The sequence below is a fragment of the Elaeis guineensis genome, chromosome 5, assembly GCF_000442705.2.
Source record: "Elaeis guineensis isolate ETL-2024a chromosome 5, EG11, whole genome shotgun sequence".
NCBI classification, from domain to species: domain Eukaryota; kingdom Viridiplantae; phylum Streptophyta; class Magnoliopsida; order Arecales; family Arecaceae; genus Elaeis; species Elaeis guineensis.
Window position 1 is genome coordinate 124199172 of NC_025997.2, and position 23205 is coordinate 124222376.

Consider the following 23205-nt stretch of genomic DNA (forward strand, 5'->3'; position numbering starts at 1 on the left):
TTGGTTTGGTTAAATTTGCTATTTAAGTTTGCTTTTGGTGTGAATGGTGGTGATTGTACAGATGTGAATGGTGGTGATTGTACAGGTTTATGTTAGAATAATTGATATAATTTTGTACAGGAATGTATGTATTCTTTTTTTTAGTATATAAAACCTGTATTTTCTTTTTTCTCTTAAAACCTTTAACGACGCTTATAAGCGTCGTTAAAATAATTTTAACGACGCTTATAAGCGTCGTTAAAGACAAAAAAGCCGACGCTTTGAAAAGCGTCTGGGTAGAGTGGAGGATGCGGAGTCATTAACGACGCTAAAAAGCGCCGTTAAAATTGAATTTTACGATGCTTTAAACCGTTGTTAGAAATATGTTTAACGACGCTTATAAGCGCCGTTATAATTTAATTTTACGACGCTTTAAAGCGTCGTTAAAAAATAACGACGCTTTTAAAAAGCGTCGGCACTTTTCATCTCCACTCTTACATAGGCGACGCTTTGCCGACGCTTTTTGAAGCGTCGTAAAGTTTAATGGCGACGCTTATTAGCATCGTAAAATAACCTTAATAGCGTCGTTAATGATCATTTTCACTGTAGTGTGATGTGTATGGTTATGGTCTTTGTCAGATGAAGTCTTATATTTAAGCTTCATTGGATTTCTAGATCTTGGAATATTTATGATGTATTTAAATATCTGCAATTTGATGAACTATTTTTGGATACAAATGGTTCTACTTGAAATTAGGTTAGTATGTTCTAAGGTTGGAGAACTTGGTTGCTTTATATCAAAGTTAATTGAAGAGAGTAATATTTAACTTTATATCATTTCTGACATTGTTAAATGGTTATACAAATTAAGATCTTATGCATTTCACAGGAGCATATCCCACAGGATATGCAACCATCTTGTGTTTGGCTTTTTCTTTTTTTTTGATAAATCGGATGGATTAAACTAATCTAAAATAAATATAATCATAGACATCAAAAAATAAAATGTCCAACAGTTGAGAGGGAAAATCAAACACTGATACCTATAAAATAGATCTTGCATGAAGAGTAACATATAATGCTATCCAATCTATAGCACTATTAATTAGTTCTAAAAACATATCTTACTTCAAAACCTGCAAGAGACGTGCCTATACATAAAAAAGGGATGACCACTGTATTATAAAGAAATTAAACCAGTCAACCACTTACTAACCGTCAAGGAATTCCCCTTCAAAATGACATGAGAAGTGTTGCGGCCAATCCCCTCGTCGCCTGATCGTCGGGAACGAGCGCCTGCAAAAAAAAAGTCCACACTGACCGGAGGCGGCTCCGACGGGGATCCTCCAACGGTCAAGTCAGAGAGGTGACTGGGCTACAGTAAAATGAAGACAGAGAGCTCAATCGAGAGGATGTCAGAAAGGGAGCAAGCCTAGGAGTTCTTTTGAAAAGGACCCCTCGCACTGTTGCCTTCTCCGATATATATAGTGCAGCGTAGTATGGTGCCGTCATTAATGGCGCAGACAATTGAGGAATTGTCAACTCGCCGTAGACCGTCAGAGTCGCCGTGAAAGTGTCACATCGCCGTGGGGCTGTCAAATCACTAGGGTTGACAATGCCCTAGGTGGGAGAATGCCCTTAGCCGGCAGTGCCGCATGCTGTTGTCAGGGCTGACAGTCTCCGGCAGCTGCACGACGATCGGAGGAGTCGACCGACCCTAGGTCGGTGGCCAGCTGTGTGGCGTCGGGTGGAGATTCGGGCCCCTTCGACGGTCAGTCGGGTATGTTGCGAGAGTCGACCATCAGACTCCCTGGTTCAGTCGGTAGAGAACCGTTAATCGGTCGATAATGGCATCCGATGATCGGTCGGTCGGTCGGTCGTGCCCGATTATAAGCCGGCGTGAGCGGGGTCGGTCGGTATTCTCCAACAGTTGCCCCCCTCCACTCCTGAGTCGGACGGTGCACTGGCCGATGCCTTCGTTTGGGCAGCAGCGTCGGGCGAAAAGGAGTGGATTCACCGTGTGCCAAATTTTGATCGTACCGCGGGTTGATGTGATGTCAGGCATCTCATGAATGCCGAGCGATTCGCTGGCGTCAAGTGTCCAGTCGGTGTCAAATGTCCCATCCTGTCGGCGTTAGGTGTCACGTCGGTGTCGGATGTTTCGATATCGGGCGATCAGGTGCCGGACGATTCGGTGTCAGACGATCGGGTGTTAGCACCTTTTGGGGAACGCAAACCGCTGCCAAGCGCCGGTCCTGGGAGTGCGGGGCGCTGTCAGGCGTCCCATCGGGAACGCGAATCGCCGCCGGTGATTTAACTCAGAACCGCGGCCCTTTCGCCACGTGTCGGAGGTTGTTGGGCCGGCGTCCTCCGCATTAAATAAAGGCGGTGCGGCCTTCCCAGGATGGGCGCGCCGAACCATCAGGCCGAAGGGAGGGCCCGGATGCCGCCACGTGTCGCCTATCCGGGGGATCTCGGTCGGCGCGGGGTCATCTTGGCCATTGAACGGCCCTATATATATAGGACCACTTGTGCTTGAAGCCCCATTCTTAACGATTTGCTGCAGAGACTCTGCCCAAGTGATTCTTCCATCGTCGCCAGCGGCTGTCCCTTCTCCCACTCTCGCAAGGGTCCACTCGGGGTTCGTACTTCCTTCCCTTTTTCCGTAGTTTTCCTTTTAATCTCCTTTCTTCCTTCTCCTTCTTCTTTGGTCTCGCCTTTCTCTTGGTTCTAGTGCGATGGCCGGAAACTCATCTCGGGGGGCTCGGTCGGGAAGCCCGACCGATGAACCTCGGTCGACTCCGAAAGTTGAGGTTTCCTCGCTTTCGGGGCTGAACGTTGATCGACTTCGGGATCAATATCGTATCCCGAAGCAGTTTCAACTTTCCGCCCTCGGGGTCGGCGGTCGGGTTAACAACCCTCCACCGGGCCAGGTGGCGCTGTACGTCGAAGATCTTCATGCGGGTCTTCGGCTTCCGATTTCGGAGTTCATCCAGAACCTGCTGGATTATTACGGACTTTGTCCGGTGCAACTGGCGTCGAACTCTGTCCGGCTAATAATCAGCTTCGCCTTGTTGTGTCAGCTTCTGCCGACCAACCCTCGTATTTCTCTCTTTCGGGTATTTTTTGTCCTCCGACCCCACCCTAAGACCCGAGGGTGGTGGCTCTTCAACCCCCGGAAGGGTCTTTCCTTCATCACTGGCCTTCCATCGTCCATCCATGGGTGGAAGAACCAGTTTTTCTTTGTTTCATCTTCTTCTCCCTGGGGCTTCCCTTCTCACTGGGGTGTGCCCCGAATCGAGGCGAACGAGAATAGCCGGGTGGAGGCGGACGACCGGGAGGACTTCCACCGACTCAAGGACATGTCGGTCCCGAAGCAGAGGGAGCTTGTTACCAAACAAGCTCTCTAAGATGCTGGCCTGAGCTTGGTCCCCCGTCTAGGTATCGCCCGACCCATCGGTTGTCTTTTCATTTGGCCTTCGTTCTCGTGCCTATATTAATATTTCTATCGGTGTCGCAGGGACACCGTCGAGGATGAGGCCGACCAACGCCGAAATCCGACAGTATGCGACGAGGAAGAGAACGGCATCGGGGGCCGGACCTTCGCGACCGTCGAAGAAACCCTCCACAGCAGCGCCGACCGTCGAGGCATCGGCGACCGACCAGTCGGAGCCGGTTATAGCACTCGCGGCTCCGACGGTGCAACCGGAGGAGCGGCAGGCGAAGGAAGCGGCTGAAGGGACATTGGCGGCTTCGCCGGCGGGTGTGGCGTTGGATGCCGTCCGGGAACCCGAACACTATCCGACGGCATCTGCGGCTGCAACGGGGGGTGCCACGTTGAACTCGAGCATCCCCTCCTTACCGGATCCGCTGGCTGGGGTGGCCGATCGGGGGAAAGCCCCGATGGACCCCGCTGACGACACAAGGTCGGGGAGTCGCACTGTGCCGCCCAGCGCTTAGTTCCCCGAAGGAGCGTCGGTGCTGGCCGACCACAATCTGGGCCAGGAGGCTGTGCCAGGGGATCCTCCTCCCAGCCGATGTGGAGGTGCTGAGGTCTCGACAAGTGACCGAGATGCTATCTTCGTTTTACCCGACCATGGTCGGGGTAAGTTCTACTTCGCCTTTCTTTTCCTTAGTGTCTTCATTATTTCATTTTCCTGACGTAGCGCCCGCGTTCGCAGCTGATCTATACCATGTCCGAACTTGAAGCCGGGTACCAGAGGTTCGAAAACATCCGGGCGGCTTGGAAGGATAGGGCGGCGGCGGTCGAAGCCAACCGGGCAATGCTGGTCGAACACCTGAAGCAGTCGACCGACCGGGAGGTGAAGTTGGCGGACGAGGTCTCTCGTCTCGGGTCCGAGCTCAAGTCAGCCTGAAAAGAAGCCAAACGCAAGGGTCGGACCGCGCACCGTCTGCGACGCGAGCGGGACGGTGTTGCCGCCGAACTCGAGGGCGAACGCGAGCAGCTCCGGGTCAGCCTGGAGAAGCTCGCCAAGGCTGAGGAGGACCTATCGATCGCCCAGGCTGACGCCGACATAGCGAAGGCAGAGGCAGAGTCGGCGAAGGACTCTCTCGGTCGGGTGGAAGCGAAGGCAAGGTCGGCGAAGGAGTTGGCGAGTCGGGCGGTGGACGACTTTCGCGGCACCGACCAGTACCGAGAGGAACTATTGGAGTCTGGCTTCGCGTCGTATCGGGTGGGGTACGAGGATGGTCGGGATGTGGTCCAAGCCCTGTACCCGGAGCTGGATCTCAGCGGCATCGTCCCGTCAGGAGCCGAGGACCAAGCCACGGAAGAGATGGCCGACCCGTCGTCGGGAGGCTTCGTCGTGGCGGGAGAGGCCGTCCAGGAACAGATTGCCGAAGGAGAGACGGCCGTGACCTCCGCCCCGACCGCGACTCGTGATCCGACGTCGACCGACAGTCCATCGCCGACCGACGATCCCATTTTGGCCGTCGGCCCAGTGCCGATCGCGGTGGACACGCCGGTCATCCCCGAGCTTCTGTCGGTCGAGGAGATTGACTCCGAAGGATGATCGTGGCCTCGTCCTCTTTTATCTTTTCTGTTTTTCTTAAAACACTTGTAGCCGGGCTTCGGCCCATCTCTGTAAAGTCTATTTTGACCTTTAATGAAGTCAAAGTTTTGGACTCAAACTGTTTTCCTTTGCCTGTTTTTCTCTTTTTTCTTATGTGTTGTAGAATGCATCCGAACACGTAAATTGCTAACCCATATAGATCGGTTAAGACGTTCGGCAACTCGTGCCGCCACGAAGGTAGAACAAGTCCCAACTTTGGATCGGCCTTCAATGGTCAAGGTCGTAAATCGGGCATCCTTCCCCCGGTCGTGAGTCGGACGTGTTCGTTGAGTCGAAAGCCGTCCGACCGCCGGATAAAGGTTTGGCAGTCAGGTCTCTTCCGACGCGTTCAGTCGAATGTCGTCCGGCGCATTCAGTCGGAGGAACGACGATAAGTCGGATCCCGATACCCTCGTGTCGAGTATTTATACCGTGCCCCATGATATACGGTGGTAAGCCGAATATCTTCCGGCCGGCCGTAGCTCGGTCGGTGAGTCATGAATGCGACTGAGGTCGCATTGTGTGATAGACGGTGGTAAGCCGAATATCCTTCGACCTACCGTAGCTCGGTCGGTCAGTCGCGAGGGCGGTCGCGTAGGCATTTCGCCTTTCTTTGGTCGGGGCTCAATCGGCAGGTTAGCCGATGGTCTGGCCCGAAAGTTCGACCATAGAAGTAGTGTCAACTCCTGTCGCCGTGGATGGCCCTTGTGAGCGCCCGATACGTCGTCGGCGGTCGGGCCGTCGGTTCCACGCGGATACTAAGTCCGAGTTGGGACGTCGGGACTCGAACTTCTTGGTGAGCGCCGATCGTCAGTCGAAGAGTTAAAACTCCAAAATTTCAAACTGGATTTGTATTCCGAATGAACAAGTACAAAATTCATTGGTGATACAACTTCAGGTTGTCGGTGTTCCAGGTCTGGAGAATGGGTTTCCCTTCCAGAGTCTCCAGTCGGTAAGCCCTCGGACCATAGGTGTCTGCTACCATGTAGGGCCCTTTCCAGTTCGGAGCCAGCTTCCCTTGGTCCAGGGGCTTCGAGACCTCTGCCTTTCTCAGGACTAAGTCACCAGGCCTGAAAAGCTTTGGTCTGACCTTGACGTTGTAATATCGGGCCACCTTCGATCGGTATGAAGCCATGCGAAGTTGGGCCTCGTTCCGCAGTTCGGAGAGGAGGTCTAGGTCGACCCTCCGACAATCAGAGTTGTCCGACTCTCGATACCGCTCGACCCTGGTAGATGGCAGCCCAATCTCGAGTGGAATCATCGCCTCCGTCCCATAGGCCAAACCGAAAGGCGACTCCCCGGTCGGAACGTGGGGGGTCGTTCGGTAAGCCCACAGAACGGAGCCTAGCTCGTCGACCCATAGGCCTTTGGCTTCATTTAGTCAGATTTTAAGTCCGTATAGTATGGTCCGGTTGGTCACCTCGACTTCGCCGTTGGACTGTGGGTGCCCGACTGAAGTCAGTCGGTGCATGATGCGAAACATTGCGCAGAAGTCTCTGAAGTCTTGGTTGTCGAATTGCCGCCCATTGTCGGTGATAATGGTATGCGGCAATCCGAACCTGAAGATGATTGATTTTTGGACGAAGTCCTCCATCTTCCGTTCAGTAATCTGCGCCAGGGGCTCGACCTCCACCCACTTGGTGAAGTAGTCGATGGCGACGACTATGAACTTTCTTTGACCCGATGCTGGAGGGAAAGGACCAAAAATGTCGACCCCCCACTGAGCGAAGGGCCATGGAGCGACAATAGGAGCGATTTGGCTGGCCGGTTGGTGCTGCACGTTAGCGTACTTCTGACAAGGTTCGCACTTCCGGACCAACTCAGCCGCGTCCTTCCTCATGGTGGGCCAGTAGTAACCCTGTCGCAGGACTTTGTAGGCTAGAGATTTACCCCCCAAGTGACTCCCGCAGATTCCTTCGTGCACTTCTCGGAGGGCATAATCTGCGTCGGTCGGTCCCAAGCACCTGAGCAAGGAAAGGGAGAACGACCTTTTGTAGAGTCGGCCATCCATGATCACATATTGGGATGCCGACCATCGGAGCCGCCTGGCCTCCGTGGGATCTTCAGGACTGATTCCGTCAGTCAGGAACCAAACAATCGGATCCATCCAGCTCGGTTCAGCTGTTAATTGTAGCACCTCTTCGACCTGGTCGATACTCGGTTGCTCGAGGTTCTCCACAAACGTCCGGCCCAAAGAGTCGAAAGCCGAAGTCGCCAGTCTGGAGAGTGCGTCGGCCCGGACGTTCTCCGACCTTGGGATGTGAAAAATTTCAAAATACCTGAGGTGCGTTACGAGATCCTTCACTTTCTGGAGGTATTTGGCCATGGCCGGATCTCGCACCTCGAATTCACCTTTGACCTGCCCCATGATCAGCTGAAAATCGGAGAATACCCGGAGGCTGTCAACGCCCAGCTCCCTCGCCATCCTCAAGCCGACGAGGAGCGCTTCGTACTCGGCTTGGTTATTGGAGGCTTTGAAGTTGAATCGGAGGGCGTACTCGGTGACTACCCCATCCGAGTTGGTGAGCAGGAACCCAGCCCCGCTCCCTTGAGCGTTTAAAGCTCCGTCGATGTGCAGTACCCAGGTGGAGACCGGGTCTGGCTCAGAGACCGCGCCTCATCCCGGGTCTGCGTTTCCTGACCCTTGGTCGGTGGTTGGGCATTCGGCGATGAAGTCGGCCAGGACCTGAGCCTTTAAGGCAGGCCACGGCCGGTACTGTATGTCGAACTCGCTGAGCTTCATCGTCCACTTCGCCAGTCGTCCCGACGTATCCGGTCGGTGCAATATCGCCCTCAGGGGCTGGTTGGTGAGAACCGCAATGGCATGTGCCTGGAAGTATGGGCGGAGTCACTGTGCGGAGACGGTCAGGGCAAAAATCATCTTTTTCGTCTCCAAATATCGAGCTTCAGCTCTGCGGAGCACTTTGCTGGTATAGTAGATAGGCTGATGGGTTCGGCTATCATTTTTTCGGACGAGCATCGAACTTACCGCCTCAGAGGAGGTGGCCAAATAGAGATACAAGGTCTCCCCGACCTCCGGCTTCACAAGCAACGGCGGGGAAGCCAAGTACTTCTTCAGATCTTCGAAGGCCCGTTGGCACTCATCCGACCAAGAGAAGCCCTTCGCCTGTCGCAGAGTTTTGAAGAACGGGAGGCACCTTTCAGCTGATCGAGAAATGAACCAGCTAAGAGCGACGATTTTTTCGTTCAGCTGCTGGACCTCCTTCTTGGTGTTCGGATGGCGCAAGTCGATGATCGTCTTTATTTTCTCAGGGTTAGCCTCGATTCCTCACTGTAAAATGAGGAATCTGAGAAACTTTCTCGAGGTCACCCCAAAAGCGCACTTAGTCGGATTCAGCTTCATTCGATGTTGTCGTAGAGTGCGGAAGGTCTCTTCGAGATCCTGAACATGATCCGAAATCTGCGCACTTTTCACCAGCATGTCATCTACATATACTTCCATGTTGCGCCCGATCTGATCTTTAAAGACCTTATTGACAAGTCGTTGGTAGGTGGCGTTGGTGTTCTTCAGCCCAAAGGGCATCACTCGATAACAGTAGAGGCCCTTGGGGGTCACGAAGGCAGTGTGCTCCTCGTCTTCGGGCGCCATCCGGATCTGGTTGTATCCGGCAAAGGCGTCCATGAAGCTGAGCAGTCGAAATCCGGACATCGCATCCACCAGCTGGTCGATCTTTGGAAGTGGAAAGCTATCTTTTGGACAGGCCCGATTCAGGTCGGTGTAGTCAATACAAATCCTCCACTTTCCGTTGGCTTTCTTGACCATAACGACATTGGCGAGCCTATCGGGATATGTGGCTTCTCTGATGAAGCCCGCCTCGAGCAGCTTATCCACCTCTTCGTCGATGGTCTTCTGTCTTTCGGGAGCAAAAGACCTTTTCTTCTGCCTCACCGGCCTCATCGTCGGGTTGATGTTGAGTCGGTGGGTTATTGTCTCTGGGGGGATGCCCGACATATCTGCTGCCGACCAAGCAAATATGTCGGCATTGGCCGTTAGCAGCTCCGTCAACTGTCGCCGTTCTGGGTCGGGTAATTGAGATCCGACCCATACCTTTCGATCGGGGTTTTTCGCAATCGGGATTGACACGAGTTGTTCGGCCGGCAAGCCCCGTTCTTCCTTCTCCCGTTGGTCTAGTTTGTCGATCGTCAGGGAGCCCCTCAACTCGTCATTCTAAGCGGAGATCTGGAAGCATCGACGAGCGAGCTGTTGGTCTCCGCGCATCTCTCCGACTCCGTTCCTGATCGAAAATCGAACTAGGAGATGGTACGTCGAGACGATCGCCTTGAGGGCGTTAAGTCCGGGTCTTCCAAGTATGGCGTTGTAGGCCGAAGGCACTTGGACAACCGCAAAAGTCAAATGAACCGTGCTTTGTCGTGGTTCGGTGCCGACCGTCACGGGCAGGGTAATTTCACCTTCCATCGCGACGGCGTCTCCGGCAAAGCCTACCAAGGGCGTAGAGACCCTCTTGAGTCGGTCGATTGATAGTTGCATCCGGGAGAAGGTCAAGTAAAATAAAATATTTGTCGAACTTTCATTATCTACAAAAATTCTTTTTACATCATAGTTTGCTATTGTTGCCGAGACAACAACTGCGTCGTCGTGGGAGGTTTGGATGCCCCGAACATCTTCCTCTGTAAAAGTAATCACGTCGTTTGGGCGCAGCTTCTTCATGGGCTCCCCTTCAGCAGACGTCCTCGAGCCAAGTCGTTTGAAAATCATATTGATAACCCCGACCGTCGGCTGATTGGTGGTCGCTTCCTCAATCGGCGGGGGTCGTCGGTCGGCCACAAGTCGAGTCGGCGGGTTCCTCCGAAATTTACCGAGATACCCTCGGCGGATGAGAGCTTCGATGTCATCCTTAAGCTGGATGCATTGCTTGGTATTGTGGCCGTGGCCCCGGTGGAATCGGCAGTACTTCCGTCGGTCGAGGCCTTTTGCCTTCAGAGGCGGAGGCCATCGCAGGTATTCTTCCCCCTCGATCTCCATCAAAATCTGCGCACGGAGAGCGGAGAGAGGAGTGTAGGAGTCATACCTGGGGCGTGTCGGCCTTGGAGTCTACCGTCGAGGCGACTTTTGGTTTCGTCGCGGGGGCGAGACCCGACCATCAGTCGGGGGCCTGCTAGATTCGGCGGGGTCCTGACCCTTAGCTTTTTCTTCGGACCCTTGAACTTGGTTGAGCGTCGGTCGGAGGCTCCTTCATCCACGTGCATATACTTGTACGCGCACTCCAGCAATTCGGCATAGGTGCGGGAGAGGGTCTTGTCTAGGAAGTAGGTGAATCGGGACACCCTCAGCCCCCGTTTCATGGCTGAGATAGCCATGTTTTCGTTGAGGTCCCAGATCTCGAGCGTGGCCGTGTTGAATCGCGCCACGAAGTATCGGAGCGTCTCATTTTCTCTCTGTTTGAGGGAGAAAAGGCTGTCCAACGTTCGCGGCGGCTTCCGGCTGGTGCTGAAATGAGCCACGAAAGAGTGCTCGAGCTGCCCGAAGGAGTGGATACTTTCCGATCGAAGATCGGAGTACCAGACCCTGGCAGCCTTGCGGAGCGTGGCGGGGAAGCCGATGCAGAAGAGAGCGTCGGTTGCCCCCTGAATCGTCATGAGAGCTTTGTAGCTCTCCAGGTGGTCGATCGGGTCGGTGGAGCCATCGTAGGGCTCCACATGCGGCATCTTGAACCGACTGAGGATCGGTTCGTCGAGGATGAGTCGGGAGAGAGGTTGGGCGGTCTAGAAGTCGACATAGTTTGAAGACTTCTGCCCGTCCACCTGCAATTGTGCAAGTCGACGGTCGATTTTCTCGAACCTGCGTTCGTAGTCGTCCGTCCGTCGGTGCTGGGAGACCCCAGGAGTGGAGTCTCCAGAAGATTTCGAGAGGGAGGCGGACGGCGTTCGCGGTCGCTTCTCCTTCCTCTCTTGCTCCAGCTGGGAGGGAGAGAGCCGCTGGGACTGATGGGCATCGCGCCGCAGCCGCCCCTCCTCCTCTCTGTGGGAGCGCTGTGGCAGGCGCTCCCGCGGAGAGGACGAAGGTCGACGCGGGCACCGGCGGCTGCTTCTGGAGGGCATCGGACGTGCCGCCGGTTGTCCAGCCGGTTGTTGCTGGAGGCTTTTGACCGCGTCCGTCAACACGATCATCTGCCGCACGATTGCCGCGATCTGTGCCTCCGTGGTCACCGCAGGGTGCGGAGAGCTGGGTTCCACCGTGGAGGGCGACGGAGAGGCCTCTTCCCGACGGAAAGAGCGCCTCGCCGACCCGGTGACTCTCGATCGTTGAGCTCTTGTCTTTGTCATTAGTATCTACTGCTTTGCTAGACCCCCCTATCTGGCGCGCCAATCTGTTGCGGCCAATCCCCTCGTCGCCTGGTCGTCGGGAACGAGCGCCTGATAGCCACTGCAGAAGACCGTCCCTGTGCCCATCGAGATTTTTCGTCAGAAAAGCTTCGTCGGCATCAAAGATGAACCTCCTCCCCTTTTCTCTCTTCTCCCCCTTCTTTTTCGTGCCGATGTGCATGCTTGCCGGTGATCAAAGTCGTTGAATTTTGTCAAAATAGAGGATTCAATTTTTTTTTTATTTTTTCGAACGTCGGTGGTCACTGTCGGCCACCAATTTGGGTCCCTCCGAGCTGCGGTCGTCGTCCTCTTGTCGTCGGTCAGTCTCATGCCAATCGACCGTCGGTCGACCGACTAATCGAGGGGACTATGAGGTCCCCTATTTCGGCCCAAGGCAAGCCGTGGGAAGAAGAAAAGAAAAAGAAGAAGAAGAAGGAAAAGAAAAGAAAAAGAAAAGGAAAAGAAAAAGAAAAGAAAAGAAAAAGAAAAAGAAGAAGAAAGAGAGAGACTTTCTCTCTTTGCTTTCTCTCTCTCCCTTTTTTCTTCTCTCTACTTTCTCTTTCTCTCTCTAATCTTTCTCTACTTTCTCTCTCTAAATTATTTCTCTCTCCTAAGATTTTTTAAAATTTTGAGAAGAATGATGATGAATTTAAATGATCCTAGTGATGGATTTTGATCTGTGATCGTCGGACGGTACACCGACATCCATTTTGATCAGATCAAATACTTTTAGATTTTATTTTCTATGATTTTATTGAATTATCTACATGATAATTTCAATATGATTTGATCTGATCGATCGAATTTATTGAATCATATCGTCTGAAGAGTCCAAGATAAATTTTTCTCTAGAATTTTCTCTCTCTAAAATTATTTCTCTCTTGATCGATTTATCAATGAAAATTTTTTTTTAATATTTTTGATCTGATGAAGAATCCTAATCTATGATTGTCGGATAGCGTACTGGCAACCACCTTGATTAGATCAAATATCTTTAGATTTTATCACCCATGATTCTATTGAATTATCCATGTGATAATTTAAGCATGATTTGATTAATTTATCTTGATCTGATCAATCGAATTTGTTGAACCGTATCGTCTAATTAGTATAAATTTATCTTCATAAATTTCTCTCTCTAGAATTATATCTCTCTAGAAGTTTATTTTTTTTAAATTTATCAAGAAAAAAAAATTTATTTTAATGAGTTTGAATGATTTTAGAGAAAGCATCCTGATCCGTGGTTGTCAGGTAGTATGCCAGCACCTTGATTAGACCATGAATCATTAGATTTGATCATCCATGATCTCGATCTAGCCATGACTTAATTAGATCATGTTGATTTCATCAATCGAGATATTGAATCAATCGTAATATTAGATTGTGTCACCTGATCAATTCGAATTGTACCTCATGAATTCTCTCTCCTCTGATTTTCTCTCTCTACTTGATTTTATGAAACTAATGAAGAAACCTCGGTTCTATCACTTCGAATCTGATTTGATCTGATAGTCAAACTTTAGATCGTTTATGTCCTAATTAGATTTTGATTAGATGAAATTAGATGATCAGATCCAATCTAAACCGTTGAAATATGATATTCTTATTTTTTTTATTATTAAATTTGATCTCGTATAGGTATCGTTGACACCTGATAATCGGATATTGTGATATGGTTTATGAACTGAAGAATTTTAAAAAAAAAATTATAGAATTATGTGGATTTATTGGAATACGTTCGAAGTAAGTAATGTTTCATTTTTTTTAAATTTATCTATAAATTATAATATATTTTTTTGATATGATTTGTGAAACGATGCATGAATTGGATGAATGATATTTTATTATGAAAATATCTTATTTGAAATGTTATGATGAAGCATGATTGAACATATTAATTTCATGATGCATTATATTGATTGATTTCGATACTACATAATTATATATTTTCTTATCGAAATTAGAATATGAAATATGATTTATGAAGAATTCTGATATAAGAACAATATGAATTGACAACCTGACTATGTAAAGGACCTCGCCAATAAGGGCATATATGTTGGCAATTGATTTATCCTGAAGATTTATTTCGCCAGCGAGACCAGTGATAGGTCGTCAGAGAGACCAGCGATAAACTACCAGAGAGACCAGCGGTTCTGAAGGACTTTGCTGCCAGATGATTCGCAGCTCACCGCAAGAAGATACGTGGTGTTATGACCCTGTCACAGAGAAAATATGGTCATAGCTCATAGTTGATGAAAAGAACTTAAGAATGAAAAAAATTAAAATCTCGAAAGAAACTCGAATTTTCGAAAAAAAATAAATTTGACATGAACTATGTTGTATAATTAAAATTGATTTCGAATTGATTAACTCTATATGCTTATTTTTTATAAATGATTATTTACTTAAATGTCTGATGAAATCTATTGAAAGTGATCATTGCTTACTGGGCTGTCTAGCTCATTACCTCTTATTTTATTATTTTTACAGATATTGAGGAATTAAGATGATACAAGATGTGAATGGAAGAGTGATTAGAAGCAAAATCTCTATACTTTTATTTTAGGTTGAAAGTCTTATTGAACTTGATGTAAGGCCTATGGAACTTTATTGGCTTTATTGAGATATTAAAGCTGAAATTTGGATTATTATATTTTAGATTTAAATTATTGACTAATTATTCTGGTGTGAAGTATTGATATCATGATAAGATGCCTTGCATGCTTATGAGAAGAGTTTTCTATGAGTATGCGATGGTTGTCATGATCTTCGATTCACAATCTCTGATCGGGAGCATAACAATTCAAGTGGTATCAGAATATTAGTGGATGAACTAAGATGTGTATAGAATGAGTGTCAGCGGAAAGATACTAAGATCATTATGCTGTAGATCTATGATGATTATAGTAAAAAAAATATTTATAATTTTTGGTTAAATATTGAGATTATATATGAAAGGATCATAAGAGATTATGACATATAGAATTTGAAATATGATGGATGATCTATGGATTATGATATAATTAATTAGATTATGACATAAAATTTTATTATGCATTGTTGTTATTAATTTGATCATTGATTATTCAAGTGAATCGTAAGCTCAAATTCGATACGAGAATAATATTATAATATTATTTCTAGTTGAGAAGTTGACTAATATTGGCAAGATGAAGAGTTGATGATAAAATATTATTCCAGGATGGACTAAGAAAGTCTTTTATGATGCTTGATTGAAATATTTATCGAAATTGAATTTGGTATGTGGATCATATACAAAGTGGTATATTAGGATGAATGCATATTTGAAGATATTACTAAGAAACATATTTCTTATTGATGAAATCGATTATGAGATTGTAAGATATTCATTATACTGGAATCTTTAATTATCATCCTTAGATCTAAATAATAGATCTTATTTGTGTCTTTTGGAGACTACATGATGTGTATGAAATTTTAATTTAAAGATTTCGTATCTAAATTGATCAAAAAAATTTTTGATATTGTTATTGAGGTTGTTAATGAAAAATTGATATATTTAGATTAAGATAAAAGATTTTATTTATATTTATTTGAGATTATGGGACCTATGTGAATTTATAATTTAGAAATTTTGGATTTAGAAATTGATATGAAGTTCTTTTACTTTTGTTAATGAGGTCTCTGATTGAATCTATTAAGTAGAGAATTGATTTTTTTAAGGCTTGTATGATTGTTATGAAAAAATACTTGATAGATATTGAAAATTCTGATAATAAAAATTTTAGAAAAGATAATAATTTAAAATTTATATATGTTAGGATTATGTCCTAACTCAATGGAGCATCGAAGGATTTTCTCGTTGATTTGACTTATAAAGATTTTGATTTAAAAATTATCGAATTTAATTGATATGAGAATTAAGATTTGATTCATATTGATTATAGTAAACCTATATGATGGTTTTAAATGTGATATTGGACTCAAGGGTTAATCAAGATTATTGTACATCAGTAAAAGTATGAATAAGAATCGAAAGTTAATCTTTGACTTCAATTGAAATTTAAAATTTTAGATCTTTTTTATTGATAAGATAATAAAATAATTTGATTAAAATTTTTTTTTGATGAACCTAAAGATTTTGATTGTTAGAACAGAGTGCGCAGCGGAAGCATGGTGATCTGGATTATTTTGAGTAAGTCAAAAATATTGACTCTTTGAATTAAAGAATTATAATGGATGATATGATTTGATACAAAAAATTTATTGATATTAGAAAGAATAATATTTTAAAAAAATAAATATCCTTAATATGATTTTTTTAAAAGTAGTGCTTCCACCTACTATACTACAAAAATATTTAACATCCTAATTCTAGGATGAGTGGATCCTTGATTTTTGATTTTAAATTTAAAATATTTAAAGATAATTTTTTTTATCTTAAAATTAAATAATTCTCTATTTATTAAAAAAATTTGAGATTGTTTATCGAATAATGATTTTGATCTTAAATTTTTATACTCAAAAGTTTATCAATGGAGAATGTAGCAAAATTTATTTATGATATTGTGATAATTTTGATATCTAGAATTAAGAGATTATTTATGATTAGAATTAAGAGATTAATTTCGATATGATCGATATCGAAATTTCTCACCAAAAATTTATCTAGAATTAAGAGATTAATTTTGATAATCAGAAATAATGGTATTGATTCTAATCAATATTAATGATATTGATCTTTTCCTATGAAATGATTTAATGATAAAGTTGCATCGAAAATTAAAATATCAAAAGTTCGAGAATGAGATTGAAATGATAAATTTTTAACATTTGAAAGTATAAATAAAAGAAAATATTTTTAAATTTTGATTGATTAGGATGTCATCATATGATTCATAGAAGTATGTTTTTCTATCTTATGATGGGTTGATTAATTAAGAGCGGCTAATATTTTGAAAAAATAAAATAAAATTTTTATTCAAAAAATTAAGATATTGATTTTTCTTCTATTTACAAGAGATAGGTTTGATTTTGATCTAGTCATGAGGTATTGAACATTATTTTATAGAAAATGAGAGCATAATTTTGAAATTTTGAAATATTAAAAATCTTTGAGATGTTGATTTTGATAATAAGAAATGAATGGTTCTGTTTCAGATCGATATTTGATGTATTAATTTTTTCTTATAAAATAATTTAAGAATGAATTTATATCAAGAATTAGAATATTAAAATATTTATAGATGAGATTCAAGTAAGAAACTATGAAGACTCAAGCAAGAAAAATTTTGAGGACGAAATTTTTTTTAGAGGGAAAGAATGTCATGACCCGGTCCATTGGACCTTCAACCCAGCCCAATACACAAACGAAAAAAAAAAGGAAAGAAGAAACAGAGGAGAAGACTCCCGAAGGGAGTCTTCTTCCTCCTTTCACCGACTCCCAACTGGAGTTGGAAAGAGGCCCCCTCCGGTTCTATTTAAGGAGGAGAACCCTCCTCTCTCTCTCTCATCGGAGAACTTAAAGTTCGTCGGCGGTAATCGTCGGAAAGTCACTGCGGAAGGCCGTCCCTGTGCCCATCGAGATTTCTCATCAGAAAAGCTTCGTCGGTGTCGAAAGTAAGCCTCCTCCCCTTTCCTCTCTTCTCCCCCTTTTTTTCAATGCCGGTGTGCATACTTGCCGGCGATCGAAGTCATTGAATTTTATTAAAATAGAGGATTCAATTTTTTTTTGATTTTTTCAGACGTCGGTGGTCGCCGTCGGCCACCAGTTTAGGTCCCTCCGAGCCGCACGTCATCGTCCTCTTATCGTCGGCCAATCTCGTGCCGATCGACCGTCGGTCGACCGACTAATCGAGGGGACTGTGAGGTCCCCTGTTTCGGCCCAGGGCAAGCGGTGGGAAGAAGAAAAGAAAAAGAAGAACAAGAAGAAAAAGAAAAAAAAAAGAAAAAGAAAAAAAGAAGAAGAAGAAAGAGAGAGACTTTCTCTCTCTACTTTCTCTCTCTTCCTCTTTTCTTCTCTTTACTTTTTCTCTCTAATCTCTCTATTTTCTCTCTCTAAGTTATTTCTCTCTCCTAAGATTTTTTAGAATTTTGAGAAGAATGATGATGAATTTAAATGATCTTAGTGATGGATTTTGATCTGTGATCGTCGGATGGTACACCGGCACCCATTTTGATCAGATCAAGTACTTTTAGATTTTATTTTTTATGATTTTATTGAATTATCCATATGATAATTTCAGTATGATTTGATCTGATCGATCGAATTTGTTGAATCATATCATCTGAAGAGTCCAAGATGAATTTTCTCTAGAATTTTTTCTCTCTAAAATTATTTCTCTCTCTTGATCGATTTATCAATGAGAAATTTCTTTTAATATTTTTGATCTGATGAAGAATTCTGATTCATGATTGTCAGACAGCGTACTGACACCCACCTTGATTAGATAAAATATCTTTAGATTTTATCACCCATGATTCTATTGAATTATCCATGTGATAATTTCAGTATGATTTGATTAATTTATCTTGATCTGATCAATCGAATTTGTTGAACCGTATCATCTAATTAGTACAGATTCATCTTCATGAATTTCTCTCTCTAGAATTATGTCTCTTTAGAAGTTTATTTTTTTTAAATTTATAAAGAAAAAAATTATTTTGATGAGTTTGAATGATTCTAGTGAAAGCATCCTGATCTGTGGTTGTCAGGTAGTATGCCAGCACTTTGATTAGACCATGAATCATTAGATTTGATCATCCATGATCTCGATCTAGCCATGACTTAATTAGATCATGTTGATTTCACCAATCAAGATATTGGACCAATCGTAATGTTGGATTGTGTCACCTGATTAATTCTAATTATACCTCATGAATTCTCTCTCCTCTGATTTTCTCACTCTACTTGATTTTATGAAATCAATGAAAAAACATCGGTCCTATCACTTCGAATCCGATTTGATCTGACAGTCAAACTTTGAATTATTTATGTCCTAATTAGATTTCGATTAGATGAAATTAGATGATCGGATCTAATCTAAACCTTTGAAATATGATATTCGTATTCTTTTTTATTATTAAATTTGATCTCGTATAAGTATCATTGACACCTGATAATCAAATATTGTGATATAATTTATGAACTGAAGAATTTTGGAAGAAATTTTATAGAATTATGTGAATTTATTGAAATACGTTCGAGGTAAGTAATATTTCACTTTTTCTAAATTTATCGATAAATTATATTGTATTTTTCTGATATGATTTGTAAAACGATGCATGAATTGGATGAATGATATTTTGTTATGAAAATATCTTATTTGAAATGTTATGATGAAGCATAATTGAATATATTAATTTCATGATGCATTATATTGATTGATTTCGATACTATATGATTATATATTTTTTTATCAAAATTAAAATATGAAATATGATTTATGAAGAATTCTGAAATAAGAATAATATGAATTGACAACCTGACTATGTAAAGGACCCCGTCAATGGAGGCATATCCATTGTCATACTTTTATTTTAGGTTGAAAGTTTTATTGAATTTAATGTAAGGTCTATAAAATTTTATTGACTTTATTAAGATATTAAAGCTGAAATTTGGATTGTTATGTTTTGAATTTAAATTATTGACTAATTGTTCCACTGTGAAGCATTGATATCATGATAAAATGCCTTGCATACTTATGGGAAGAGTTTCTTATAAGTATGCGGTGGTTGTCATGACCCTCGATTCACAATCTCGGATCGGGGGCGTGACAACCTCGCTCTGAGCTCCTCCTGGCTCCTGAAGTTTCATCTCGCACTGAGCTTTCCATCAGGTAGTAATGTCCTCTCATCCTCTTTTTCTCCTCTAGAACAATCCTATCGCCGTGCAGTACCTTTAGGATTCTTCCACCAGCTACCGTCCTATAGCCTCTTGAATCCTGTTTGCTCAGTGAGATAAGATTCTATCTGAAATCAGATATATATCAGATCTCTCTCAATCTTCTCACTGCACCATCTTGTGTCCTCCAGCTGACTATCTCAATATCTCTGATCGCATAGCTCGATCCATCCGACAGATAAGCAGTGCCCTCATTGCTCTCCAGGGAGTCAAACTGCTCCTCTCTGCAACATACATGACGGGTGCATGCAAAATCTAAAATTCACTGTTGGAAAGAAATAGATATCTCGTCAGATATCTCTAGGACATCATCCTCTGAATCGCTACTGGCCGTCGCTACAGTAGCCCTTGTCCGATTCCTGAGTTGAGAGCAATCTTTGGCTAGATGCCCCAACTCGTCACATCGGTAACATCTAGTCTTGCTCAAATCTCTCGTTCTGGACTTGGACCGCCTTCGTCGCGATCTCCTGTCGCTCCATCTACCATCTCCTACTCCTTCAGAAACCACCAAAGCTGAGCTACCATCATCTAAGTTCGAAGCTGGATTCTCCCTCCTGAGAACCTCATTCTGGAGAATCATCGCGGTGAACTCATCCATCTTGATAGTGCTTTTTCCTACTAGAAGAGCAGTCATCAAGGACTCATATGAAGAAAAAAGTGATGCTAGCAAGAGCAGCACCCTGGTCTTCTCCTCAACTTTCTCACCAATACTGAGGAGGTCGGTGACAATCTTTTGGACGTGGCTGAGATGCTCCTGCATGCTCTGTCCCTTAGTCATCCACAGCTGGTAGAACTATCTTCAGAGGAAAAGGATGTTAGTGAGAGACTTTGTCATATACAACTCCTCAAACTTCGATCACAGTACTGTTGGAAAAATCTCGTCAAGCATATGGATCACCACCTCATCCGCTAGGTAAATGCGGATGGTACTCACGACCTGCATCTGTAGCCGTCTCTAATCCTGCACCTCTATGGTGGTCAGCTTCTCCTCACATAAGAGAGCATCAATCAACACTTGGTGGATGAGCACGTCCTTTATCTTTGCCTGTCACAAGAAAAAATTACTCTTTCCATCAAACTTGTTGATCTCCATCTTGATTGATCTTGTCTTCTCCATCTTCAATCTTGCTCACCACCACTGCAATATGCACCCTAGTACCACCTCGCTCTGATACTATTTGTTGGTGGATGTCTGGCCAGAACATGACCTCCCAGGACCTTTTCGATATCGTACGTCGCAGCAGAAAAAAAGAAGAAATAAAATAGAAAATAATCAAATACATGGATCAGCCAAAAAATTGGCTCGCCTCTATGGGGCATGCAAGCTTCACTATGAGAAAAGAAAAAGATTACAAGAGGAGATCATACCCTCACCCTCATACACCCAATCTCTCCCTCACAGAAAATTTTTTCTCACAAAAACTCTCTCTAAGAAGACCCCCCTGAACTCCTGAAGCGACTGTTGTCTGCTATCCAACAGTTTACTAGAAGCCCCCTGCTCCTGCCGGTGCCTCGTCTCTGCTCTCTCTCTCTGAGTTCTCTGCCAAGAAAAATCGCATGCACCGCTATACCTCTCTATTCACGTAACAGGACCTTTTAAAGGTTTAAAATCATGGTAGAATAAGATATAGTCTCCTACAGCACCCAGAAAATCTTCCAGAACCCTCGGATCATGAACGGCAGCTCCCCAAGCCGTCCGATCGCGACGTGGTCCATGAGAAAATGTGTAGACCGTGAGAAACGGAGGTGAATCGGCTGTCGGTCTATGGTGGACTGCAAGAAATCGAGGGGAAACACCCCCTCGTCCACACGCTCGCTAGTGCACCACTCGGTCCGTCGTCGATCGAGATATCCGGGCCTCTGATCCCCAGCATGAGTGGGCCTGGGCCGCACCTGCGCCAGCGCGTGTGGGCCTGGGCCGCACCCGCATCCGCGTGTCTGGGCCTAGGTGCGCCCGTGCGCGTGCGCTCAGGCCTGGGCCGTGCACGGCCGCACCACCGTGGCCTCCGCTGGCCCGCCCCGACTGCCACCGTTCCTCCACTGCTTCAAACTTCGTGCCAATTTCAATCGAGCGTATCTCGATCATCCAAACTTCGTTTGAGATGATCTTGAGCTCGTTGGACTCCGTTTGTTGTCGCAAACTTTGTTGTGGGCTCAATATGGACCGAATCTTGAGGCATCAAATCCTAACATAATTAAAAAATACAAACTCAATCATAATACTCTTTGGATATTGGGGAGATTGCTTTCTATGTTGATACCCATTGATTCGAGATCAAGCTAACATCATACCGTTTGTCACTATGACACTTCTTTAAATTGTGACTATTTCTGATGTTGCTTTATCTGATTGTCTTCATAGATGATCCATATCAAACCAATCTTTCGTTCCTACCTGTGAAGATTTTGCCTATCAAGATTCACCTCATGGTTTGAGGTATACCGACTAGCATATGTCTACCAGGTAACAAGCACATTAGCTATCTTGCCTTTTGGTGGTCTCTACTCTCTCCATTTCCGCTATATATCTGCTGCTCTACTGCTAGGATTTAAGAAGACCAAGCTTTTAGTGAAAAATTCTTGTCAGTACATGCAAAATGGAAAAATGGGCATATGTAGGTTCCAAGTACATGGAGATCTAGGACAAGCAACATGATCTATCTGTCTGGCGGAGGATACGAGAGTAAGGTGCAACAGTGTGTAAGTTGATCCTGTCTAATGCCTTGGTAGATGAGTCAAAGTGAATCTGGCAAATGATTCGTCAGTATTCTGACGTATGCTACTCTCAGGCTGTATTTGGTTTGAGAACAAGAAAAAATGAAATAAAAATAGTAATGCCTCTCTGATCAGTGATCTCACAAGTTATTTGTATTTAGCTATGATTTCTGATATATTGATCAATGATGTTTTTCTCCAAAAAGATAGACAGGTGTAAATAATGACTTTATGTGAAGAATGATCTAAGACATCCTGGATATATAAGAATGTTTGATTTGCTTGACTATTTTTAGTTTCTTCTTGTAAGTTTTTAGACAGAAATCAAGCTCCTAGCAAGCCTTACGTCTGCTCTATTCGTGAAAAAAAATTGTTCTTGAGTGCCCATTAAGAAAATGTTGCTAATAAATTATAAATTTTGCTACGCAGCACTTGTTTTTTAATTTGCACAAGAAAAATCCCTAAGGTAATGTGGCAGAGGGAGGTTAGTATACCACAACTTGATTCCTGGCTATCAATACCGAGCTAGAACACATAATTAGTTTATATGTAAGGTAAGGTTGTCTGATGTGGTGGAGTATTGAATCCTTTCGTTGGTGGTCTTATTCTATAGATGATGTATGAGATTGAAATAGAAATTGATTTCATCCTAATATGGCGGGTCTTATATATCTACGAATGTACAATCATATCGTGCATTCTAAGCATCAAGGGGTATTTTCAGTAGTAGGAGAAATTCATGGAGTGCCCATCCCAATATTAAGGACTTGATGTGGCCCACATGTGACCTAATCATTAAAAATAATTTAAGATAATTAAGATAATAATAAATAATTAAAATTATTTTAAGATAAAAATAGATTCTAGTCAAAATAAGGACTCCAGTACCATTATGATTTTTTGATGAAAAGAAATTTATATTAATCTACAAGTGTCCCTGGTCTAGTCTAAAAGTGTCCTTGGTCTAGTCTAAAAATAATAAACATCAAGATCCTCAGACATGGACTGAAAGAACTCTTTTGTAGCATTCTTTTGCAGAAAAGAAGCAAGGTAAATCTATCTAACAGATTCGTCTTTCGATATTCTTGCAATGTTCCTCATCTTTGATTCGTTTAGTGGGCTTAAATAACAATGGCTAAAGATATGTTTTCTTCGGATTTAGATTAAATTTCCTACAATTTGATCCAAAAATGCCTAACCTAGGTC